The following is a 6,142-nucleotide window of genomic DNA, read 5'->3' as shown; positions in this document are numbered from 1 at the left end:
TTTCTCATTTGCCTTCGAGGGTCACGTGTATTGTTGGAGCCGGGTCCCTCAAGGGTATACAGAGAGCCCCTCTATCTTTAATCAGATCTTGAAAAAATGTCTAGAGACTTTGATTTTACCTGGGAACTCTGTGTTAGTACAGTACATAGACGACCTTCTACTGGCGTCTAAAAGTCACAGGGACTGTGTAGTTGACACCATTGCCCTCCTAAATCATCTGTGTGAGAAAGGGCATAAAGTGGCCCCTGACAAACTACAGTTCTGTGCGAAATCAGTAAAATATCTAGGACACCAGATAGAAAAGGGTGTCAGAAAAGTCACATCAGAAAGAGTGAGAATAATTCAAAAGATGCAGTTGCCCCGTACTCAAAAAGATGTCAGAATGTTCCTGGGGGTATTAGGGTACTGCAGACAGTGGATTCTGGGATTTGCAGCCTTAGCCAGGCCCTTGATAAAAATGACCACGAGAGGAATGCCAGATGTTGTAGAGTGGGACGATGAAAGTCTAATGGCTTTCACAAGACTGAAAAACTGTCTGTGTACAGCCCCTGCGTTGGGAATGCCAGATTATTCCAAAGAGTTTGCCCTTTTCTGTGACACTCGCGATAATTGCGCATTGTCAGTCCTGACTCAAGAACATGGCACGACCAGAAGGCCTGTGGCTTATTTCTCTGCCACTTTGGACCCAGTAGCTGCTGGGTTACCAGGCTGTCTGAAAGCAGTAGCTGCTACCTGTGCAAGTTTGGAACAGAGTGAGTCCATTGTCATGGGACATCCTGTGACCGTGTATGTTTCACATGGAGTGGTAATTCTATTGACCAGAACTAAAACACAGTATCTCACCCCTAGTCGGCTGACTAAATACGAGAGGATTCTTGTGGGTGCAGCAAATGTAAGCATTGTTAGGTGCGGTATTCTGAACCCTGCCACCTTACTCCCCGACCCCTTGGAAATAGAAGGTGGGGATGATGATGAACATGATTGTATTGACCTGACAGAGTTCAGTACTAAGCCACGCCCAGACATAAAAGAAGTACCATTGCCTGAGCATGATAAAGAACTATTTGTGGATGGTTCCTGTCTAAGACATGAACTAGGAGGCTTGAGTGCTGCTTATGCAGTAGTGTCTTTCACCAAAATTGAAGAAGCAGGTTACCTATATAACATCAAGTCTGCACAAGTAGCCGAATTGATAGCCATGATAAAGGCTTGCAAAATTGGGAAGGACTTACGCATAACAGTGTATACTGACAGTCAGTACTGTTATGGAGTTGTGCATGACTTTGGCCAATTATGGCTACAAAGGGAATTCATGACTTCCTCAGGTACTCCCATTCGGAATGCAAAGGTTGTTCATGACCTTTTAGAGGCCATCCAGTTGCCCAAAGAACTGGCAGTGGTAAAATGTACTGCTCATCAAAGGAGCATGGACAAAGTATCACTGGGAAACGATTATGCTGATCGAGTGGCCCAATGGTGTGCCAAAGATCGGTATATTGTAAATCCAAAACGAGGGGGGCCAGGAACCAGCTGCCAGCTTCAGGTGTTTGAAGAAGTGCCTACGTGGGATGAAGTGAGAGAGTGGCAGGAATCGGCTCCTTGGCAAGAAAGAGAGAAATGGAAGGAGGATGGGTGTAGACCGAGACGTGTGGATGGTGTAATTTTGGGCCCAACTGGTATGCCTGTGTTACCCCGACACTTGCTTGGCACAATGGCAAGATTAATACATGAAGGATCACACATTGGTAGGGATGCCATGATTCTGGTATTTCAACAGACTTGGTACAGTAAAAAGTTCAGGAAGGTAGCAGAGTCCCTCTGCCAGAGGTGCCTGTCATGTCAACAAATGAACCCAGGCAAGAGGACAATGGTTGAACTGAGCAGGATTGGGAGATCAGGGGGTCCCTTTATAAGGATACAGATTGATTTCATCACCATGCCCCGTTGTGAAGGGAAACGATATGTCCTTGTCATTGTTTGCGTATTTTCAAAATGGGTAGAAGCTTACCCTACTCCTCAAAGTGACGCACTGACAGTAGCGAAGTGTTTACTAAAAGAACTGATACCTAGATTCGGAATACCATACATTATTGAATCAGATAAGGGTGGACATTTCCAGAATGAAATACTGGCTGAACTGTGTAAGGCCTTTGGAATAAGGCAGAAACTCCATTGTGCATACCACCCAGAGGCTTCTGGAATAGTGGAACAAGTAAATGGAACTATCAAAAACAGACTAGCAAAGCTGACTGATGCAACTGGCATGACCTGGGTGAAGGCCCTGCCCCTGGTCCTGATGGGACTGAGAAGTGTTCCTGACCGCAAGACAGGCCTAAGTCCCCATGAAATCATTATGGGAAGAGTGATGAGGCAAGCATGGGTGCCAGGAAGCAAACTGTTGAGTATTACTGATGATTTGGTGCTTGAATACTGCAGAAGATTGGGTGACCAAGTGCGTTCTATCTCTCGCCAGATTGGAGACGACGGCATCCTCAATCCAACGACTCCTCTCCACAGCTTGGTTCCAGGAGACTGGGTCAAAATAAAGAAGCACACTCGATCAAGCTGTCTGGCACCAAGGTGGGGAAAGAAACGCCAAGTAATCCTGGTAACAACCACTGCAGTGAAGGTCGCAGGTGTTCCCCAGTGGATCCACGCTGGACACACCCAGAAGGTATTGCCAGACAAAGGATTTGAAGAAGAAGGGCAACCAGCAGAGGACCCTGAAGGAGCCAGACCAGAAGCAACTGACAACGAGCAGCCCAGCACCAGTCAGGTTGCAGGAACAGCAGACGTTGGCACAGGAGTAGTTGACTACGAACTGCCAAGAAACCCGCCTGTGGAAGAGGTCCAGGAAACTGAGCCAGGAGTAGCTGAAGACGAGCTGCCAAGCATATGGCCAGAAGAATGGATACCGATGATTGATCTGACCGAAGATCCTATCAGAACAAGAGAACGACTTAGTGAAGGTAGAGAGTGGACTAGTCAGGAAAAGCAAGGCACAGGCGAAGAACCTCAGCCGCTTGAGATTCACATCAAAACTGAGGAAGGAGAAGGTCAGACAGGGACAGAGCAGGTATTCGATACACCACCGCTAACACCTGATGCAGATAAGGGAGAGACTAGAAATAGAGTGATAGTTCGAGCAGAAGAAAATCAAGAGATCGAAGTGCTTGAACAGGATCAGAGAGGGTTAAAAGAACGGGTTCAGGAAACAGAAACAGAAACAGAGACAATCGAAAGTCAAAAACAAAATATTCCTGAACAAGGCCAGATTAGCAACCAGGCAGAAGAATTTGATGCTAGCCCTGGAACTAGCCAGATAAGGGAAGTAGGAGAAGAAAGTGGAGAAGAATTACCACAAGATAAAGAGAACAAGAGAATAAGAAAAGAAAGTGAAGTCCAAGTACCAACTAAGAGACTAAAGAAAAGAAACAACCTTGAGCCTAGGTTTGTAAAAAGATTGAGACTTAGGATAAAGACAGTGGAAGAAAAACGTGCAGAAGCAAGAAGAAGTGCTCGGATAGCAAAGCAAGAAGAAGACTCTTCCAAAAGAAGGAGTGAACGAATAAAAAGACAAAACAAAAAGTACAAGTCTCCTGAATGGACACTGGTTTTGGAGGAGCTTGAAGATCTTGATATAACTGACGTGAGCGACGGAGAACCCGTCCCAGAGTACTCAGCTGAAGAGGAAGACGAACCACCGTGAATTTGCACAAAGTAAGCTAATTGTGTAAAGCCAAAAAGAGGGGTTCGAGAGACTCCTTCTGAGCCAAAATGTCTGATTCAACAGTGAATGGTAGACCTAGTTGCAGCCGTTTTAAGACGTGTTGCAAGGTGTGTATATGTAGTGTAGTAGTACTGATAGTTATTTGGATAGGATTAACAATTTTCATTCCCTTTGCTGTAAGTAAAGATACTAACATTGTCCCTACTGAAGTTGTAAATACTGACAATGAGGAGCTAACAACACAGAGTGTAGCACGACATGAAAGAGCTTTGAGACAAACAAAACAGAACTTAGAAGCATCAGGTGAGGGAGGACTACATTATCATGGAATGAAGAACAGGACACACTTAAATGTTTTCGCAAACTTGTTAATACACTATGTAGAGATTATGGAAATTGAAGATTGCTATGTCTGCATGAAGCTACCTACTTCGGTGGCTGAGGGCGTGACATACCATCATCTGCCATTGACATATGGAATCTCCTGTAGCATTTTAGCTAGTTTATTTTATAAAAGAGGACCGTTACAGTACTATTACTCTAACAATGACGTGATTTTTTCTGAACTTCCTATACGTGGGAACTTGAATCCTGTACATACCAAAACTGACACCATAAGATATATGGGAGACTACTTTCTGACTATAGGTAACATTGACATAGCAGACGCACACAGAGATAACTTGACTTGTTCTTTGCGTGAGCAGGAAAAGATGTTCCTGAACATGGCAGAGAAAAGGAGAATTAAAATTCAGAAGAAGGCTAATGACGAAAGTCAGAAAAAGCCAAAGTGGGCAGAGAACATGGAAGGCACCTCATCTGGTGGAGCGGGTCCTGCTCTGTTGCTGGATTTTGAAAAGAAAGGCAAGCTATGTCTTCATCGCGAGAAGACTAGCTATTATAATAATGTTTTCATTGGTTCCAGTGAATGCGAACATAATTACAAGGTAATTGGAGGTTGGGGTTTCAAAAATGGGTCAGAGCCTGTGTTTCCTGGAATTTATTATATTTGTGGGGACAAGGCTTATTTCAAATTGCCGGATCACTGGTATGGAAGCTGCTACTTTGGCATTGTCTTCCCGAAAATATACCATGTGAATGGAAAAACTGGAAGCAATGAAGATACTAATGGCTCAGTGCGTAGTAAAAGAGAAAGTATAGGTGAAATTATGGGTAGTATTTTCAGTGCACTGATACCTGGAGTGGGAGTGGTTCTGAACACTCACAGAATTTGCAAATTGTCTACTATAGTAGATGTGCTGTCTACTGAAACAGCTCATGGATTTCTGCTGGTCAATACCGAAATGGTTGCGATCAGATCAATGGTTTTACAAAATCGACTTGCTCTTGACACCTTATTAGCGAAAGAGGGCGGAGTCTGCTGGATGTTGAAGGCGCAACATTGTTGCACTTATATTCCGGATAAAAGTGTACAGATCAAAAGATATGTGAAAAACATTACTAATTTGGCAAAGGAACTCAAACCACTCGAGGTTGATAGTGCCTGGAAGAGACTGGTAGATGGTCTCTCAAATGTAGGTCATTGGCTTGCTAGCATAGGTAAAAGCTTATTATTCAAAATTCTGATGCCAATTGGTATTATAGGTCTTATTATACTTTCCATTTTCTTATGCTGTAAATACCGCAAGCGCACCAAAAAGCACGAGGTAAATGCAAGAGGAGTGAAACGAAGTGTGGATGAGATTGAATTAGAGGAGGTGAATGATCAGATATACAAAAAGGTGAAGACTTCTCACCCTGCTAAAACTGAGAGAGAAAAGTTAGAACGGCTGCTGGAAGAAATAGAACTTTATAAAGTATGAAAGAAAGTTGGCATCTGGTTCCATTATAATTTGTGATGATAGTAAATATCATCAAAGAGGGGATTGATGAAGCAAAGCTTCGCATATTTTGCGGCTTGCCGAAGTCAAGAACCTCGTTTATGTGTAATAAGGTAACAAAAAGTATGTTTTACTAACATTTATTTTGTTTAAGCAAAGTTCCCGAAGCTTGCCTATGTGTATTTCTAATGAATTTAATCCGTGTCCTCTAATATGGCCGCCGCTTGTATTTTAGTTACTGCGCATGCGTCAGCCACACTCACGTGTCCTGACGCGTCTGCAGAAGTGGAGGGAAAGTTATGCGCATGCGTAATTCATAGCTGTGCTTATCATGTGGTACTGCTCGTGCCACTGCTCTTGTGCCCGTATCAATGTAGCTAACATTTAGGTGCAATAAGTTTATTTCTTGATGATGAGTTAAAGGTACAAACCCTGTGATGTGTTTTCATAATGACATTATTATGTATTAATTTGTTTTCGCTTACTTTTCATGTACCGCGGGGAATGGGGGTCCAAACTGATTGGGAGCCATATTGACGGTCTCTTCTGCGCATGACCAGGGAGCATTGAA

Source organism: Lissotriton helveticus, chromosome 11 (assembly GCF_964261635.1).
Source record: "Lissotriton helveticus chromosome 11, aLisHel1.1, whole genome shotgun sequence".
Lineage (NCBI taxonomy): Eukaryota > Metazoa > Chordata > Amphibia > Caudata > Salamandridae > Lissotriton > Lissotriton helveticus.
The sequence above is the reverse complement of the archived record's forward strand: the minus strand, read 5'-3'. Positions refer to the sequence as shown.